Source organism: Saimiri boliviensis, chromosome 2 (genome assembly GCF_048565385.1).
Source record: "Saimiri boliviensis isolate mSaiBol1 chromosome 2, mSaiBol1.pri, whole genome shotgun sequence".
Taxonomy (NCBI): domain Eukaryota; kingdom Metazoa; phylum Chordata; class Mammalia; order Primates; family Cebidae; genus Saimiri; species Saimiri boliviensis.
The window spans coordinates 26,479,550-26,499,080 of record NC_133450.1 but is presented as its reverse complement, the minus strand read 5'-3'; the positions used below and the strand labels follow the sequence as shown (position 1 = coordinate 26,499,080).

Here is a 19,531-nt window from a genome sequence, read left to right as displayed (position 1 = left end):
CATCCAATTCCCTGGCTCTACAACCATCCATGGCTCCCCATTGCCTAGTTAATGACTGTGCTCTAACTTCACTTGAAGGGCTTGAAGGCAGAGACAAATCCTGTTTACCTTGCATGTAATAAGGAATCAGTAATGTTTGCTGGGAGAGGGTTTCTACCCTCAGGGTGGGTGAACTGAGTCCCTAAGAATGGAAGTGCAGTCACCTACAGCCCATCTCGGGGGGTTTGATCCAAGCTCTTCTGCCTCCCCGACCATAGCCTGGTCGGGAGCAGACCTGGATATAGGGCTCTGGACCTGCACACAAGGCTAGGGGTGGTTTCCCTTGGGTCCACCCTGCAAATGCAGCGAGCCCTATTTTGGGCTCCAGACTTGGTACACATCAGAGTCAAGAGAGGACGCCTGGCCATTGCCCAGACAGGCAGTGACCACGGTTATAATGAGTACTCTCTGATGAGTTCAGGCCAGGCAGCAGATGTGACATCATTGTCCTCATTCATCACGGGGCCGTGGCCAAAACTTTGGCTCCCATGGTTCAGGCGGGAAGCCTGCAGCCAGCAGAGACTACCCATGATCTGGTATCTTGGACAGGGAACTCAGCTAGCTCCGTCCTGCATCTCATCTGCCCCTCTAGCGGAAGAGAGGCCACACGCTATGGAGGAACAAGCCCTGGGCTAGGACAGGACAGAACAGCATTTGAGACCAGCCTCCTCATCTGGCAGAGAGAACTCTGCCACCACGTCAATGAATTTATGTATTTTCCCATCTGTAAAATGAAGAGAATAACACCCACTTCATAGAGTCGGGGTAAGGGCAAAATGGAGCAAAATGCCCAGAGCCACTGCATGTGTGGAGTGGGCACTTGGGAATTTGCGGCGATCCTGATCAGATCACCTAAGTTATTCTCCAGACTGCTCAGTGAAGCTCTTTCAGTCCTGCAAACTTGTAGCTTTCCTTAGGTGAAATTGTCCCTGCCTGCCCTCCGCTCTACGATAAAGGAAAACAGTGGTGGTTTTTAGCAGGAGCAGGAAACAGTTCAAATGTTTCCAGAGTCCTGGTAAGGGTGGGAAGTGCGGGAGAGAAGCAGCACAGCTCTGCACGCCTTTCTCGGAGATTCTTCCACTTGGAGGCTCCGTGCTGCCAAGCCCAGGAAGCCAGGAGTGAAGAGACAGGGAAGGGGCAAACCTGAGCATGCTGGTTCCTGCAAGGTGGTGTTTTTCTCTCTCTCTTTTTTTTGTTTTTTAACGGAGTCTTGCTCTGTCGTCTAGGCTGGAGTGCAGTGGCACCATCTCGGCTCACTGCAACCTCTGTCTCCCAGGTTCAAACAATTTCCCTGCCTCAGCCTCCTGAGTAGCTGGGATTACAGGTGCCCACCACCACATCTAGCTAATTTTTTTGTATTTTCAATAGAGACTGGGTTTTACCATGGCCAGGATGGTCTCGATTTCCTGACCTCGTGATCCACTGGCCTCCCAAAGTACTGGGATTACCAGCCTGAGCCACCCCTCCCGGCCGGTATTTTTCTCTTTATCCACTTGACAAATGAGACAAATGAATCTGTTGGGATTCCAGGCACTGGACTAGTCAGCAGCAAGTAAAACAAACACGACCCTGCCCTCAGGGGGCTTTTATTCAAATGGGGCAGATAATAAAGAGTGTAAACTGTGGATGAAGTATGTTAGAAAGAGAGAAATGCAATGGCAGTGGGGGGAAATACAGAGAAGGAAAGGGAGGGCCAGAGGAGCTGTGTTATTTAATAGGATGGTCGGGACACACCTCACCAGAAAGGCAACATTTGAGACACACAGATTGTTTGCTCCCCTTGGGGATTGCTGAGAATCAAGGCCAAGTACCTTTCATGAGATCCTAGAATAGGAGCAAAATCTAGATACTCTTCTAGTCCCAGCCCAGAAAATGTCATGCCCTTCCTCCAAAACCTTCAGTAGCTCCTCACTGCCCACAATTAAGCGCAAATTCATTCAACCGAGATTCAGGGCCTCACGATCTGTTCATCTCACCAGACCCTCCTCACCCCACCTCTTCAGCCAAGCTAGTCCTCCTGTGTTTCTGGAATAGTCCACACTCTGTTTCCCTCTTCCTCTCATTTGTCTCTGCCCACACTATCCTGGTTCCCACTGGTTTCTGTCAGTATGGAAATCCACCCACTCTCCGAATGCCACCTCTCTGAGGCCTTCCCTGAGCCCCTGGGGCTGTGGTCTCTGAGCCCCACAACTTGGCTTGTTCCTTTCTCCGCATGTGGCTCTCACTCTGCCTTGGGTGTAGGCACTGGTTTTACTGTCTGGCCTCTCTACCCGGCTGGAAGTGCTCTGGCAGGGCCTGGGTTTCTTCACCTCCAGCGGGTCTGGGACTCAGCAAACACTGGCTAAATTGTGTCCCCACTCAAAGGCTCCCAGTGACACTGTGACAAGCCAGGCCCACTCAGACAATGAAGGCAGAAGTGGAGGCAGGCAGGAAAGGACAGATAAAACAAAAATGTAGGTGAGAGTTGATGGAGGAGCTAGTGAAGCAAGAGGAGAGAGAAGTTCCAACTGTACTTTTTCCAGAGAGGCAGATTGTTGCTGACAGAAGGAGGGATCCCTCTATTTCCCCAGAAATAGCTTGTACTCCCTTCAGTCTCCCAGGCCAGTGCTTCCTCGTGTCTAACTAAGATACCTCTTGCTGCAGCTCATTTTCTCTGGTTCTGTCATCTGACTTCAGGTCGCCATTCAAGTCCTCATTCAGCCTGGACCAGTGTGGCTTTCCTGATCCCCTACCCACGGAGCAAGGCCAGAAGAGGCTGCTCCTGGCCTGGGGCTTGAGCTCTAGTTGAGGAGGCTCTGGTGATCCCCAGAGCCACACGGAGACTACCAGGGAGCTAAGATGTGGGGCCACCATGAGTCATGGAGGTTGCGCCGGCCATCACCCTCAGCCCCTTGGCACAGCGTCCCTGCAGGGCTAACCTTCATCACAAGCAAACCTGTGACTAGAGAGCTCCCACTATGGCAACAGGGATTCTCAGGCCCCTCGTGCCCTCCAGGCCCTGTGAGCCAGACCCACAGCCTCTGCCATCTGGCTCCCACCCGTCACTGGAGCAGCTGTGCTCAGAGATCCCATGAGGCAGCCAGCATGGCTTCGGCCCTGTTTAGACAGATGGGGCCAGAGCCCAGAAACAGGCTTCAACCTGGCCCCCCTCCTGGCTCTGCTGCCCTTGAGGGGTGGTGCGTTTCCATCCAGGGGACCTGAAGTAGGCCCACATCTTATCCTGCTCCCCCCACCTCCCACCATCTCCCTCTCAGCTTTTGTGCAGGCTGAGGTCTCCTTCTGGAATGTTCTACCCTGTCCTCCACATGGCAGGAGGCCCATTTGCCCTCAGGCTGGGAATGTGATTCCTTGAGGCCAACTGACTAGGCTCAAATCTCACTCAAGGACAATAGTTCCCGTCTTGGTGGTGATGTGTGGACACAGGTGCTCTCGTGCTTCCAGAGTCTTAGCACAGCCCCTGGCAGGTAGTAAGTGCTCAGTTAAAGTCATCTAGTGCTGTTTGTCTTGTCTTTTTTTATAACAGTTTCATAAAGGGTTCATAAAATGTTCCCAATAGGCTGGCTGAGAGCAAGGTAGCAGATAGAAAACCAAGTGGGAAATGTTTTGTGGTCATGTCTACAGCAAAAAACAAGCTATCCATCTTTGAAGAGTTCCCTTGGCTGGCATCTCCTCCAGGCAGCCCTTCTGGATTCTCCAGGGCTGGGGCAGGAGCTCCTCCTCTGTGCTCCCAGTACTCTCTGAACAGAGCTTCAGAGTACAGCTATGCAGTCTTGTCATGGTCTTCTTGGGAGTCTGTGTACCCACTAGAGCCTTGTGTCTAGACTGTAGGCACCTCGATTTCAGAGAACAGTCTGGACTGTAATTTGCTGAATAAATGATTTTGTGAATGACGGGAGAGACAGTGAGACTGAAAGAATCAGCTTGAGCCTGCCTTTTCCAGGGTCTGTCCTGAAACACAAGGCTGCCCACACCAAAGTCTGGGGGTCGCATGAGGGGGCTGAAAGGGAACCTCCCTCTCCTGTTCTATGGTCTAGGATAGTGATTCCCAACGTGAGGTCCCTGACCCAGCGGTATCGGCATCCTTCAGGGACTTGTTGGAGATGTAGATTCTTAGGCACTACCCCAGACCTGCTGCCACAGAAACCCTGGGGCAGGGCCCAGCGATCTGTGGTGTAACAAGCCCTGCTGCTGATTCTGACCCACCAAAGTGTGAGACCCATTGCTGTAACGTTTCAAGGGTGTGCATTCACTTTCCCATAAACTAACACCAAAGAGGAGAGGAGGTAGAGTGTCTCTAGGCAGAGGGTCTCTTCTCTGCTGAAGTCTTCCAAGACGGCCCTGAGGCTGGGGCCCCAGGACATGGCTCCTACTCCCGAGGTTGAGGTCATTGGGCTGGCAGAGCAGGTATGATGGGGACACCTAAGATGCCCCTGCCCTCTCCCAGGTGGCCCTAGACCAGACAGGATGCTGCTCCCACCTGGCCTTGAGTCCACTCCATCCCCACTGCCGCTGTCCAGCATCGCTTCTAGGTACCCCCTGCAGCAGGGTCCTCAGGGCAGACTTCCGGAATGACACGGCTGAGGGAGACCCTAGAGATCACTGGCTAAAAACACATATGCTGTGCACCCATTGCCCTTTATTCTGGCTACTTCCACACCATTTGGGTCTCCCCCACCTGACCGTGTGCTCACTGAGGACAGGCCATATTACGGCCCCTAAACACACAAGTCTACACAACTCAACATGCACACATATGAACACATAAATACACATGCAATGCAAAACACAAGCATCCAAAACCCAAATTCTAATCACGAACACATTCCCAAGCACAACCAAATGCCCCTCAAAACACACTCAGATGTACACACACATGCAAACACATTAACACACACACACCTCAAAACACGCAAGCGCCAACGTGCAGACTCACTGTATTGGCTTCCTAGGGCTCTGCAACAAATTACCACAAACTGTGTGGTTCTGAAAAACAGAAAGTTAGACTCTTCCAGTCCTGGAGGTCAGAAGGCTGAAATCTTAAGTGTTGGCAGGGCTGTGCTCCCTCTGCAGGAGCGAGGGGAAGACCTGACTTGCCTCTTCCCAGCTGATGGGGTTGTCGGCAGTTCTCAGTGTCCCTGGGCTCGCAGCTGCCTCACTCCAGTCTCCCCCTCATCTTTGCATGGCCTTCGTCTAAGGACACCAGTCACTGAATTCAGGGGCCCTCCTCATCATGTGTGACCTCATTTTAACTAATTACGTATGCAAACACCCTGTTTCCAAATGAGGTCACGTTCTGTGGTTCCACGTAGACATGCATTTTGGAAGGATACTGTTCAGCTCAGTAGATCTGCATATCCCAAACACATAGCTACAGAGGCAGGCAGGCAGGCAGGCGGGCAGGCAGGCGCACACACACAGACCCCTACCCGGCAGCTGGAACTCTGAGCTCCTGAGAGGAGAGAGAGTCCCCCAGTGTCAGAGCTCTCCACTCCTCCTCTCTGGGTGTCCAGCACTGAGAAGCTTGCACCCTTATTACAACACTTATCCAATGGTGTGGCTTTTCAGTTCTATTTTATCATTGTGTTTTGCTTGAAATGGTTAGATATGCATATAGTACAAAATTCAAGAAGTAATAAAGAGGCTGGGCATGGTGGCTCAGGCCTGTAAATTCCAGCATTTTGGGAGGCCAAAGTGGGTGGATCACCTGAGGTCAGGAGTTAGAGACCAGCCTGGCCAACATAGTGAAATCCCGTCTCTATTAAAAATACAAAAATTAGCTGGGCATGGTGATGGGTACCTCTAATCCCAGATACGCGGGAGGCTGGGGCAGGAGAATCGCTTGAACCCGGGAGGCAGAGGTTGCAGTGAGCCGAGATTGTGCCACTGCACTCTAGCCTGGGCAAAAGAACGAAACTTCATCTCAAAAAAAAAAAAAGGCAATAAAGAGAACAGAGTGAAAGGTAGATCTTCCTCACCCTGCTTCCTCGCCACCTAATCCCTGCCCAGAAGGCAAGCACAGGCAACAGTTTCTCATGCATCCTTCTAGAGGAAGTGGAGACACGCAGGAGGCAGCGTTCTCCATGTCCCATCTGCATTTTGCTTCTCCTGCCTGACTGTGCACCTTTATTCTGGCTGATTCCACACCATTTGGGTCTCCCCCACCTGACTGTGTGCTCACTGAGGATGGGCCATTATGTTATGGACCCTGCCTCTCCAGCGCCTAGCTTGGGGCTGGCCTAGAGCAGGTGTTCAGTGAAGGCTGGCTCTATCTAGACAGTAATAAATTGTTAACAGCTGTTTGGATCTGAGTGGGACTGGGGCTCAGCTTCCTGGCTGCAGAGCCTTGGTTGATCAGAGCTCACCCTGGCAGCAGCAGGAGGTGGGGTGGGATGGTCCCAACAGCGTTCTGCCTGGCTGATTCTGCTCGTGGGCACCTCCCCACTGGCAGCCTTCACCCCAGTTCTAGCTAGAGCTGACTCTAGGGTCAGAGCCTCTGCTGCTGCATCCCCATGGCTGCCTCCCCTCCCCTTCCTTCTTCCTGTCCCCTCCAGACTCCTGCGGAGGAAGCAGTTGGGTTAGAGGCTGGAGGGAGAACCAGGCTACCTGCCTGCCTGCATCTTAGCCCAGGGGCTGAGCCCAGCCATTGCCTGGCCTTGCTGGCTGAAGACTTATTGGGGACTTGTTACCACGGAGATGAGAATTGCAGCAATAACTCAGGGTCAAACTGGGTCCTGCAGCTCTACCCAGTTGTTGTGAGTGCATTTGCTCCACAACACTCAAATATGAGATGCGCCACATTTTTTTTCTAAATCAAAACAGAAACAGATGCCTCAGTCTGAGATTTTACCATGATAGGCTTTGAGCAAAGCCCCAGGGGGAGACAGAGGTGGGCAGGGGCTGCCCAGCCCCCATAAGGCTGGAAGCCCGGAAAAATGCTCACCAGCAGCTCCCTTTGCCCCTCCGTGGAAGGAGGGCTTAAGTTACAAAATTTGTAAGATCTCCTCCAGCCAAAACCCTCTAGGTTTGACATCATGGGGGCCACATGAGTCCTACCCCAACCCACTGCCAGTCTTTCCTTTCTTCTGCAAATATTTGTAAAACGCTCAACCCTATCCAGCACAACAAAGGAAATAATCAGCAAACACAGCCAAGGGCTCTGTTGTCAAGGAGCTTCCCTTCCCAGGGAGGTGGGGAGTCAGCCATCTGCTCTGTCATCCCATAAACAATATTAAATGTACTAGGTACAACAAGGAAAATTACACTTAACTTGCAATGTGAGCCATTGCAATGTGCTAGGCACTGCTCTAATGTTTCACGTGAGCTTCCTCTCTTAATCCTCACATCCACCCAATAAGGTAGCTGCTATTAACATCTCCATTTTACAGATAAGGAAATTGAGGCACAGGGAGGTTAAGAAGCTTGCCCAAAGACATGGGGCTAGTCAATAGCAGAGGCAAAGCAGGAGAATCACTTGAACCCGGGAGGCAGAGGTTGCAGTAAGCTGAGATCACGCCACTGCACTCTAGCCTGGGTGACAGAGTGAAACTCTGTTTCAAAAATAAAAAAAAACCAGCAAAGTAAATAGCAGAGGCAGAACTTGGACCCAGAGAATCTAGTACTGGAAATCCACATTTATGGCGTAAACGATGTCTGCCTTTCAAGATGCTCAGAGGTGTGGGACTTGGTGGGCTGGACCCAGCCTGGAGATCTTCCCTAAGGAAGCAAAAATTGAGCTGAGATTAACCAGGGGGAGAATGAGTCAAGTAACTGGAGGGTGAACCTTCCAGGGGGTGGGACTGGCATATGCAAAGGCCCTGTGGCAGGAGGGATGGGCATATTCCAGAAACCGAGGGATGACCTAGGAGGCTGGAAACAGAAATGAGAGGGAAGTCTGACACGGTGAAGCCAGAACACTACGCAGGGCTGCACACCCAGACCTGCTGGCCAAGTTAAGGAGGGCGAAGAAAGCCCTTCTAGCTGATTCCATCACAGCCTAGTCCAGGAGGCCCCCGCTTCGCACTACAGATTGGGTTCAGTGCATCTGTGAGCCCTTCTCATACTGTGTTATCACTGCCTTTCAGCCCAGGCCTTTTTCATTCCTCTTCTGGGAAGAGCTGGAGGAGGAGAGGAACACATCTCATTGTCTTTAGCAAACCCTACCCCGGTAGAGAACGTATGAAAGAATCTGTGAGAACAGTAGGATGGAAGGGAGATCGCTGAGACCTGGGAGTGTACCCAGAAGGCTGCCCGGAGGAAGCAGAGTTGAACTGGGCCTTGCTAATGGAGAATTCCTGCTGGGGAAGGATCAGGTGCTCTACAGAGGGGAGGAACAGAGGGGGCAGAGACAACCAAGGCCTTTGATGGGCAAGATGCCTTCCATCTGCTGGAGCTGAGACTCCTCATGGGGAACTGGAGGAGGTAAGACTAGAGGGGCTCCTGGGGCCAAGAGGGCCTCCCTTAGTCCCAGCCTCTGCCCTCCAGTGAGCCAGGAGCCCAGAGCTCAGATGTCAGAACGAGCAGGGAGTTGTGCAGAAGCTCAGGCCTTGGCTTTAGATCTCCACTCCCACTGCACCGCTGCTAGCTGTGTGACCCTGGGCAGGCCGCACGCTCTGGACCTCAGCATCCTTGTTTATAAATGGGGACAATTGCCACCTCTCCTGTGGCAGGACTGTCACAGGTGGGGCCAGGTGAGATGATGACTTTGTAAACATACTTCGTCACATGGAGGAGAGCGCACGCAGGCCCTCCATCAGGCTCAGAGGTGGTCCAGAGGCCAGGCCCATTCAGGACCCCATCCCCCACCTCCTGGAGGCTCCCATTTCTCTTTTGTTCCCATTCCCGTAGGAGTCTAGGTTTAGACCACCCCCAAAAATGACTAGAGGGGCCTCAGTGGCCACCATCTTCCACTGATCCATTGAGGTCAGGTGAGGAGGTGCCTGCCCCAGTGACAGCTGTGCCAGGGAGGCCTCCAATGCCCCTTCCTGATCACTGCCCCTGGGAGTGGATGCAGTAGTCAGCACAGTACCACTGCTGTCAGGAGGAGCCACTGACCTGAGGTGGGCAGGGTGGGGTGGGGGGTGCCTCTGGCTTCTAGGCAGACACCCAGGAACCTGGTGGCCACCTTGGCCTCAATGGTGCAAGGTCAAGTCTTGATTTGCCTGCACATGGCCCAGCCAGGCCCTGACTGGGGAGGGAAAGGAGGTGGCATCAGATTCAGGCTTTGACTTTTCTTTCTGAGAAGGCAGCCTGCACAGGAACCACTGGGCTGCATGTCACCGTGAGGGCTCAGTCCCTCCACCCTCTCCTCCCCATCAACAAGTCTGAGTGGGAGCTGATCAGAATGAGGGCATTTGAGGAAGGGAAGAGGGATTTGATGCAGGAGGAAAGCTGGTTACGTGGATGCCTGTCAATCTCAAGACTTCCTTTGAATATATGATATTTTTCTAATTAGAAACAGCAATATATGTTCATATTAAATAGCTTTTCAAACAGAAAAAATGTCACGGACTATTAAAAGAATGTGGTATAATTTTAGGTTTTTCTCTTTTATTCTTTTTAGAATCAAGATAATTTCATTTAATAGCATTATATCCTTTTTTTACTTCCTATTTTACCTTTTTAACACAGGCATGAAGTCATCTGTCCTCCTCCCTGTGTCTCCCTGAGTCACTGCCCAGCTCCCAGGTGCCTGGGTGACTGTGACATCCCCACAGCTGCCTCCAGCCCCACCTGGGCACCATCATGGCTGCTCACTGACTTAGGGGCATGGGAAGAAAGGCATAGGTTGGGGTGCAGGGTCTGGAGGACAAAGGAAGGAAACTTGCTGGCAAAGAGAGTCATCCCTGTGGGCATCCCAGAGGTGAGATGGATGGGGTGGGAAGCCAATACACTCAGCTTCCAGCCTGGGTCTAAGTTGCCACCTTCTCCCCCCGTGGCATCCCAGCTCTCTCTGCCACCTGCAGGGGTGTTAAGAGGTTAGGTCTCTTAACCTCTCTGTGCCTAAAATTCCTCATTCATGAGATGGGATAATAATAGAAGCTGCCTGGTCCTTCTTTTTAACTGAAAGTCCCTTAGATGCACTACAGATCTGGGAGGGCATCCTCCTGTACCCCAGAAATACAGTCCTCCTGGAATAGGGCAAAGCCACTGTCTTCCCACTTGGGTCTTCAGAGCCTGCATGACATAGTGGAGCCAGACACTTAGATTCCAATCCTGCCTCTGTCTCTCTCCAGCTGTGTGACTTTAAGCCAGTTACTTAACCTCTCTGAACCTCAGTTTCTCTACCTGTAAAATGGGTATACCGATTCTCACTTCTCAGGCTGCTACCTCTCAGGTTGCTTGTGAGGAATAAATGATGTTCAATGGGATAGCCATAAGAAGGCCTGGCCCATCACAAATGCCCATGTCCTCTCCTGCGGCCCCCTCAGCAGCTACACCCATGTGAGCCTGGAGTGTGGTCCCAGTATTCCCTGTCAGCCTTTCCTTTTTTCCATTGACTTCTGTTTCGAGCCTAGCAGCTTTATTCCTGCTTGTTGGAATTGGTGTTCTGTTCTCTGCCTCAAGGGTGACACATAGCAAAGTGACCAGGAAGGAGCTGATAAGACCCCCAGGTCAGGCCCTAACTTCAAGGTACCAGCTCCCTGATCTGGGCAGGTCTCATAACCTCTGTGCCTGAAATTCCTCATTCATAAGATGGGATAATAATAGAACCTGCCTGGTCTTTGTACAGGAAACAAAAAACACTCTAAGAAATCTTAAGCAAAACCAGGACTGGGACGTGATGCTGTAGTCAGCTTGATTCATACAGGGAATCGCAGAGTTTCAATATCAATGGAAGAGTTAGAAGCTGGGTCTTTGGAACAGAGCAGAACTGTCCCTCCAGACAAATTACTCCTCACCCAGTCAGGAGGGCCATTACTGGAGCCACGGAGTTCACGTCCCTTCATCTGCTAGCCAGGGATGAGGAAACCGCTGCCACCTTTGCCACAATTGCCTCTCGCACCACCCCCTCCCTGGGAGCCAGAGACTGGGCATTGAACTTCCTGTGGAGGATCCCTTCCTGTCCTTGACATGGCTTGTCAGCAGAACACCGCTTGAGCACCAGGGAGATCACCTCCTCCTTCCACTCCTCCCTTCAGCCTTGTAACTCTATCTCCAGCATGTCTAATTGATGGGCTCTAATCTGTATCCAGAACCCCAGCTGCAAGGGAGTGTTGGAAATGTAGCTTTTAACTTTCCAGCTTCTGCAGTATAGGAGGTCACAGAGATGGGAATGGATGCTGAGGGCGTCAACTGTATCCCACACACAACTTGATTGATAGGTTTAACCCAGACAACAACTAAAGAGACTTTGCACAGGGCTTGGCACATAGAACTCACTCAGTAAGTGTTAGCTGTTATTCTTATTCTTATTCTTGGGCTGGGGCAGCAGTGAGCATTGCCTGGCCCTGCCCACAAGCCCTGGCAGAGAGTAGCAGAAGCTGATCCCCTACCTCAGCGTGGCGCTGTCCATGGTGCTGAAAGTCCTACTGGACCCAGCCAGGGGCGGCGGGATCATTGCCCCGCGTGCATCGTGGGCCCAATGGCAAGGTGGAACTCCAATCCTCTCACACCATACTGGGGCTGCAGGAGTGATTGTGGTAGAAGGGACGTTTGGGGACCTCTGAGGAAAGGCTAGCCTCAATCCTATGAAGAGGACAGCAAAGGCAAGAACTTACATTTGTAGCACAGTTTACAGAGTCTCTATGCACTATCTCCTTTAATTAACCCTCATAATCACCCTGGTGTAGGCAGGACAGATATGATGGTTAAGAAAAAACTGAACAGCAAGAGGTTAGGTAGCATCTGATAAACAATAGAGCCAGATTCACACCCAGTCTCCTTACCTGCGGCTGTATGCTCCTTCCACTCCCTGCAGTGACTGAGGGTGGGAAACTTGGTAGACATTGATGTGCTATGTGGGGGCAAAAATTCGGGACTCACATACACTCTGTGCACTATGCACGTGTACAAATCACCTACATTTTATTCTTTCCTACCCTTGAGTGTGGCTCTGTATAAAGGGCCTTCTGTCTCTCATTGAGGCCTACTATGTAATAGTCTTTGGGAGAACCATGGAAAGTATAACAGGAAGACTTGATCCCTACCATCAAATAGCCCATGGATTTGTTGGGGAGATGGCTGCTCATGTGCATGGAAAAGTGAGAGTATAGTGCAGGCAGTGATTGCAAGGCGAGCTGTGTAAAGAGGGTGGGAACCAGGTGCAGACAGGGCTGGTCGTCTGAAAGAAGGTTCAGAGGAGTAGAATATGAGCTGGACTCAGGGGCTTTAAATGCTGACGAGACCAAGGCTTACCCAAGCCCAGGAGGAAGTGGCTCAAGCTGTGCAGGGGTGGGGCAAGCAACTCTGAATAAGGGGGCTGGTGGGGAAGAACAGAGGGTACCATGAGGAAGTAGCCAGGCTAGTGGCCTCTGGGGTAACCTGAGAAATGCCAGAGCCAGGAGCTTCCAGTGAAGAGATGATGTGGGCCCCTGTAGATCTTCAGCCGACTCTCCACAGATCCAGCACGAGCTGGGGGTTGGGGGCAGAGATTGCCTGGGAGGTGAATATAAGGACCAGTCTCATGAACTGCCACACTGTAACATGGCTTAAGAGGCACTGAGGTACCATCCTTTATCCCCAAATCTCCCCACCCTTGCTCCTAATTGAGTGAGAAAGTTTTTTGGGTCATCAAGAACTCCTTCTCTAGGTGCAGATAACCCTGGAAATCTCAGTCTGGTGCTGTTTTGTCTTGGCTGCATACAATAATTGACTGGAGATTCTCATGCTTAATGTCTGGGGCAGAACACGACTATCTAGAGGTACTAAACACCTTCCAGGTGATTTCACTGCCTGCCTCCCAGGCTGAGGAGTCACTGAAAGCACTGAATGGGGAGCCAAAAACTCCCAGTTCTCATCCCCAATCCACCATTTTCCCCAGCCTTTAGCAAATCTCTGTAACTGCTAGAGACTCAGTTTCTCCATGTGTAAAGCTAAGCAAACCATTCTTTATTGGAAAGATTTGAGGAGTTCGAGGATGGTGTAGAGCAGGGAAGGGCTTACTGATATTTACGGAAAGATTTATGGCCAGCTGACATGTCAGTGAAGGACATGAACCAGAGCCCTTCATTCCAGTGACACACCCTCCCTCTCCCCACACTTCCTCCAATAGTACCCAGCCTCTACCCATGAGAGGGGGACCCTCAGTAAGAAGGGGCAAGTTAGAAGGGGCAAGTGGTGGTGGGGGTAGGGCAGGAGACCTGGAGAAGAAGGGGAGGTGGGAGGGAATACCCATGACCAGGAATCCCAGCTTGTTTAAGTCCAAAACCATAGGAGATAATCTTACCTATTGTTTTTTTTTTTTTTTTCTTTTTTTTGAGACGGAGTTTCACTCTTGTTACCCAGGCTGGAGTGCAATGGTGCGATCTCGGCTCACCACAACCTCCGCCTCCTGGGTTCAAGCAATTCTCCTGCCTCAGCCTCCTGAGTAGCTGGGATTACAGGCACGTGCCACCATGCCCAGCTAATTTTTTTGTATTTTTACTAGAGACAGGGTTTCACCATGTTGACCAGGATGGTCTCGATCTCTTGACCTCGTGATCCACTGCCTCGGCCTCCCAAAGTGCTGGGATTACAGGCTTGAGCCACCGCGCCCGGCCAATCTTACCTATTGTTAACAAAAAGATGATTAATTATTGAAGCTACTGAGAAGGCCAAATGGCAAGGGGGCAGGGCGGGAGCTGTGGCTTTGTGCACTCTGGGGGCCGTGGGGTTGGGGGAGAAAGTGGGGTGGCTCCCTAACCATTGCATCTTTTCCTAAGACATGACTTGTGGCTATAGTGATTCTCTAATCCAAACCAAAACACGGGCCCTGTGGACCAGTTCCTGAGAACTTGTGGGGATGGTGGGGCAGACTGGGCCCTGGGCTGTGCTGGGAAATGTAGGCAGGGTGGCTGCAGATCCAGCCTGGGTTCCTGGCTCAGCCCATTCTGCTTTCCGCTGCATCACCCTAAGGGCTAGGGAAGCTGCTGTCCCTGGACTAAAGCTTGAGCAAGGTCATCCCCTTCCTCTGCCCACTCCTCAGCATGTCTAGAGCAGCAGAGGCTCAGGGGCCAGCAAAGCAGGTTACGAATGGTCTGGCTCCAGGTCCATCTCTGCCACTCACAAGCACCGTGACCTCAGGCCAGTTAACCTCTCTGGGTCATGACCTTGGGCCAGTTGTTTAACCTCTCTGGGCCTTAATTTTCTCTTTCCTCTAGGGATGACTCTCATACCCTAGGGTACTTATGAGGATTAAATGAACTAGCACTTAACCAGAAAATATTTAGCCTATATTAATTGCTCTGTAAATGTTAGCTATTAATAAAATTGGTCCCTCCCCAGGTCCCTCCTGGACCATCCTAACTCTGGGCTCATCCCTGAGATTTGGCCTTGGCCTTGAGATGTCTAACTCATCTGGAAGGAGAAGTGGGGAGCAGAGTGCTGGCCTGGCTAGTTAGGGCAGCAGTGGATGAAACCAGGCTAGGTCTAGAGGCCCAGGAGTGAGCAGTAGGATGGGGCAGACAGAAAGGCAAAGCTAGCTCTTTTTGAAGCCTTTGCCCAGTTGCCAAGGATAACTTTGCCCGAGCCCAGAAGAGCTGAGCTGCCAGCTTTTGGCATAGGAAGCCAGGATGGAGGAGAAATGGGACAGGAAGAGGGCCACACACTCTCCCATCAGATAAGACATGCAGTTGGGTGTGTGTGTGGGGGGGGCGGGGAGGGACCTGAAACCGTGACTCACCAACCAGCACTCAAATAATCTCCACTGCCCCTCCTTGGCCCAAAGAGCAAGGCTGACATTTGCTTTTTAGGCACAGGAAGGACAGAAACAACCACCACCTACCAGCTGCAGTCTGAGGGATAGTGGATGGACCTGTCCATCCTCACATCTCTCCTCTTGCCTGCCCTAGAACAGAGAGGGTGGAAGGAGGAGCGTAGGGACTGTGCAGTCTGGGCCTCTCACCACAGTCTTACAAATAAGCTGCTGAGGAGGAGGATGGCAGTGCTGGCTAACTAAGCAGTCATATTTCTCAAACGTGCAAATGGATTGATATGGATTATCTTACTTCCCCTTTGCAATAATCCTGTAAGGCAATACTGTTATTACACCCATTTTCCAGAAATGAGAACTGAGGCTGAGATAGATGAATTCACTGCCTCTGGTCACACAGCTAGCAAAGGTGGGTCTGGGATTAAGTCCAGTCGGTGGCTTCAGAGAGCTTGATCCTTCGCATTGCCCCAAACAGCCTTTGTTCTGTGCTGTGAAACTGATGTCTAAACAGATGAGTTTGCTGATGCCCCCACTGTGCCCTGCTGGGCTGGTGGCCCTGCTGTGTTTCCTGTTGGCATCCTAGAGTTTCTAGCTTCATTCTTTCCAGTGCTGATGCTTTAGTCTCCAGAAAGCCAAAATCTGGATTTTCTGCCTCTCTTCTTCACGCCCAAGAGCTAGCTCTCCCTCCAGAAAGAAGTAAGGTCCAGGGAGGATGAAGGGATGCAGAGAAAAGGCTTGGTGCTGCTCTAGGTTTCCATGGCAACAGCCTCCCTTGTTACTCCCTCTGCTTGCTGCCTGGGAAAGCTGAGGAGGGTGGTGAGGTGGGAGAGGGCAAGGATCTTCTCTCCTTTCTTTTCCTCCCTCACTTCCCTGCAGGTTGGGCAGCCAGGTTGAACCAAAAGCTTATATCTGACCAACCTGCTGGATGGAATTCCCCACCTCCTGCCCCCACTCCAAGCTTAGCAGCTGATGCCTCATAACTAGGGGTCCTCCCAGGCAGAAGGGCCACTTGGTCCAAGCTGCCCAACAGCAATCTTCTCCCTAATCCCAAAAGGCTGTGATGTGAGCTCCCTAGAGAGGATCTCATGTTTGTACTTCCAGAGTCTACCTGGAATAGATACTCAATGAGTTGCTGAATGAATGACTGAATGAATGAACCAACCAATAGTGATCTATTCTACACTGTAGCCACTGCCATTCATTTTCCCTTCCTCAAAACATTATGTTCAGTCTTCCCTTTATGTCTCTGCCAATACAGTGCCTCTACCCATGCTTTCCCATTGCACAGGACTAACTCCTACACCCACTTCACATCTCAGCTTGGAGGTCACTTTGTCAAAATTCAAAACTTTTGCATTTCAAAAGACACCATCAAGAAAACGAAAAGCCAATAGATCAGGAGAAACTATTTGCAAAACAGGCCTCTGGTAAAGGACGTGCATTTGAGCCTAAAGATGACCAAAGGGGTCCTGAAGGAGGGTGCTGCCGGCAAGGGAGCTCCTGGGTCTGTAACTCTTGTGGTCTCTCCACTGCATTTGCTCTTTTGCAGCAACCCCGTAGCTGAGCGGAGCCTCCAGGCCTGACGTGGACCTTCACTGGAGAAGCGACTCAGGTGGGAAAATCTCCCCGGGCCTCTCCACCTGCAGGATTGCCTTCCTACACCTTCCCCTGCCCTCTTCCTTAGTGCGGGCTCCTCCCAGTGACCACCAGCAGAACTGCAACCGCCTGCCGTAGCTGACCTAGAGCTTGAGGTAGCTCAGATGCCAGCTCCTTCCTCCAAGAGATCTTAGAAATGCCATTGGCTGCTGCTCTGATGCTCCGGCAGAAGGTGTGCCGTTAAATTGTACTGTGTTCGATGTAAACTATTATGAGTTTGCATTTGGCTAAGTGTGCTAGTGAGTGAGTGAATCAGCTGCCTGGGGTAGACATAAGAAAACCATGGATAGCCTAGGCAGAGTTCGATGGAGCAGGAATTAGGGAAACTGAGAAAGACAGGCAAGAGACTTCCGGATCCTGCTAGATGCTAATCTAGAGGGTGGAAGTGGGAGGAGTTTTGTGCACCCCTTCCATTTCCAGGACTACTCTCAGGTCCTCCCTTGCGGGTTCTGTGAGTGAGCACAAAAGCCCAGACTCCCAGGCTACCTCCCATCCCCTGCTTCAATCCCTTTACCTTTATTCCTTCTCCATCCCCATCTCCCAGCCCTCCCCAACTCCCGGAACCTTTTCATGGCGCCCCCTGGCTCTCCACTCTTCATTTTGCACATATTTATGGATGCTTCCCGTGCTCCAGGCATTGCTCTGCAAGACTGTCACCTCCTAACTCACTCACTCCTCTGAACAGCGCTGTGAAGCGGGTACTAATGGCTGTTGCCACTTCCACTTTACAGAGGAGTAAAGTGAATCATGGAGACCATAAGTACCTTGCTAAAGATCACCCAATGAGTGATGAGCGAGCGTTGGAGCGGAGATTCCGTGTCATGGAGCCCACAATGCCCAGAAGCATCCCCAGCCCCTTGGTCTCCCCACCTTCCTACTGGGAGACTCCCCAGCCCAGCTTCCCTTTCCACCCTCATAGAAGGTGGTTTCTGCTTCTCCCCCAACACCACTGGCCTGGGGATGGAGACACGTCTTTCTTGTTCCCCTTGGCAACGTTGAGACTCTTCCTCCCTGCTTTCTCGGACCACAGGTGTCAGCCTAGATATCTTGCTGCCCGTCTTTGTTAGTCATCGAGGAGTCCCCCAGGCCACTCTCCCCTTCCCACCTCCCGTCTCCCCAGTGCCTTTCCTGTCTCCATTCTTGCTAATGTTAAGGTTTACATCTCCACAAAGATGATCCTTCTAACACTCAGCTGCTCGCTCCCACAGTCATGCCCCAGACCCGATCACCACCATCAGCTGCAATCTCTGTCATCTCAGCACGAGGCATCCCACTTTCCTCGTGCCACTCCCTCTGTGCTACACCTACTAGTCATCCACAATTCTTCCACCTCCCCTTGGAATTCCAGTACCTTTCCCTGTTCCTCACCCATCTTGCATCTCATTTCTCTCCTGACTCAAATTCCATGGCCAATCATTAAAATTATTCACCTGCTGCACCCTCAACCCTCTTGTCTTATGCTCATGCTTGCTTGGGGAAGCCTCTACCCCAACTAAGTCTTCCACACCTGTGACCATCCAGGTGAATACAGCACAGCAAGCCTGGCTGCCCTCGTCAATTCAAGATCGTGAGCCTCCGCGGGCCCCACTGCTGCCTGGCTGTCCTACTCCATTTCCCGAATCCATCCTCTCTCATTCCCCTAGACTTCTATTTCTACCTTTCTTCCTGTCCTCAAACATCCAACATCTGCCCACCACCAGCACTTCACACTCCACTGAGACCTCATTTCTTTTTTTACTGACAAACTAGAAGCAAGGCTGGGTGTGGGGGCTCATGCCTGTAATCCCAGCACTTTGGGAGGTGGAGGTGGGTGGGTCACCAGAGGTCAGGAGTTCAAGACTAGCCTGGCCAACATGGTGAGGCCCATCTCTACTAAAAATACAAAAATTAAACAAGTGTGGTGGTGGGTGCCTGTAGTCCCAGCTACCTGGGAGGCTGAGGTAGCAGAATTACTTGAACCCCAGAGGCAGAGGTTGCAGTGAGCAGAGATTGTGCCACTGCACTCCAGCCTGAGTGACAGAGTGAGACTCTTGGCAAAAAAGAAAAAAGAAAAAGAAACTAGAAGCAATTAGGACAGAACACTTGCCGGCTCCCACAGCCACACCTGGGACCAGCCAGCACCTGTGCATCTGTGCTGCCTTTCTGTCCCCTCCGGAGCCAACAGCCTCGCTCCCAGCAAACATCTCCACCTGAGCACCGGTTACCAGCGCTCCTGCAGGCTCACATTGCTCCAGCAATTCCCCCTCCTCCTACTTCTTCCACTGAATCATTCCCACCACTATACGATGTGTTATTTCTCCCATCTTAACCACTTTCACCTCCAATTACTCTTCCAGAGAGTTGTTTTTGCCACTCGTTCCAAGTCCTCTCCTGTCATTCTGTCTGGAACCTATTCCAGTGTGGCCACCTGCACATGGCGTAAACCATGGCTCATTGGGCTGGGCACGGTGGCTCGTGCCTATGCTCTCAGCACTTTTGGAGGTGGAGGAAGAGGAGTTCAAGACCAGTCTGGGTAACACAGTGAGACCCTGTCTCAATTTAAACAAAGAAAGAAAGAAAAACAAACCATGGCTCGTTCTCAGTTGTCGTCTTAATGGACAGAAGGAAGGAAGGAAAGGAAGGAAGGAGGGAGGGAGGAAGGAAGGAGAGAAGGAGGAAGGGAGGAAGAAACGAGGGAAGGAGGGAGGGAGGAAGGAGGAAGGAAAGGAGGGAGGAAGGAAGAAGGGGGGAGGGAGGGAGGAAGGAGGAAGGAAGGAGGAAGGAGGAAGGAAGGAGGAAGGAAGGACGAAGGAGGAAGGGAGGGAGGGAGGAAGGAGGAAGGGAAGAATGGAGGAAGGAAGGAAGGAAGGAGGAAGGAAGGAGGAAGGAGGAAGGGAGGGAGGGAGGAAGGAGGAAGGGAAGAATGGAGGAAGGAAGGAAGGAAGGAGGAAGGAAGGAGGAAGGAGGAAGGGAAGAATGGAGGAAGGAAGGAAGGAAGGAGGAAGGAAG

General features: G+C 51.7%; 1 protein-coding gene across 3 annotated transcripts in view; it reads left to right on the top strand.

Moving 5' to 3' along the window:
• Window positions 1-19,531, top strand: part of TMEM63C (transmembrane protein 63C) — a 137,861-nt gene that overhangs the window by 74,356 nt on the left and 43,974 nt on the right. For all 3 annotated transcript variants that reach the window (XM_074392940.1, XM_074392941.1, XM_003924585.4), the window contains one exon: window positions 16,437-16,499. The gene's annotated coding sequence lies outside the window, so the exon portion shown is untranslated. The remainder of the gene's footprint in view (window positions 1-16,436; window positions 16,500-19,531) is intronic.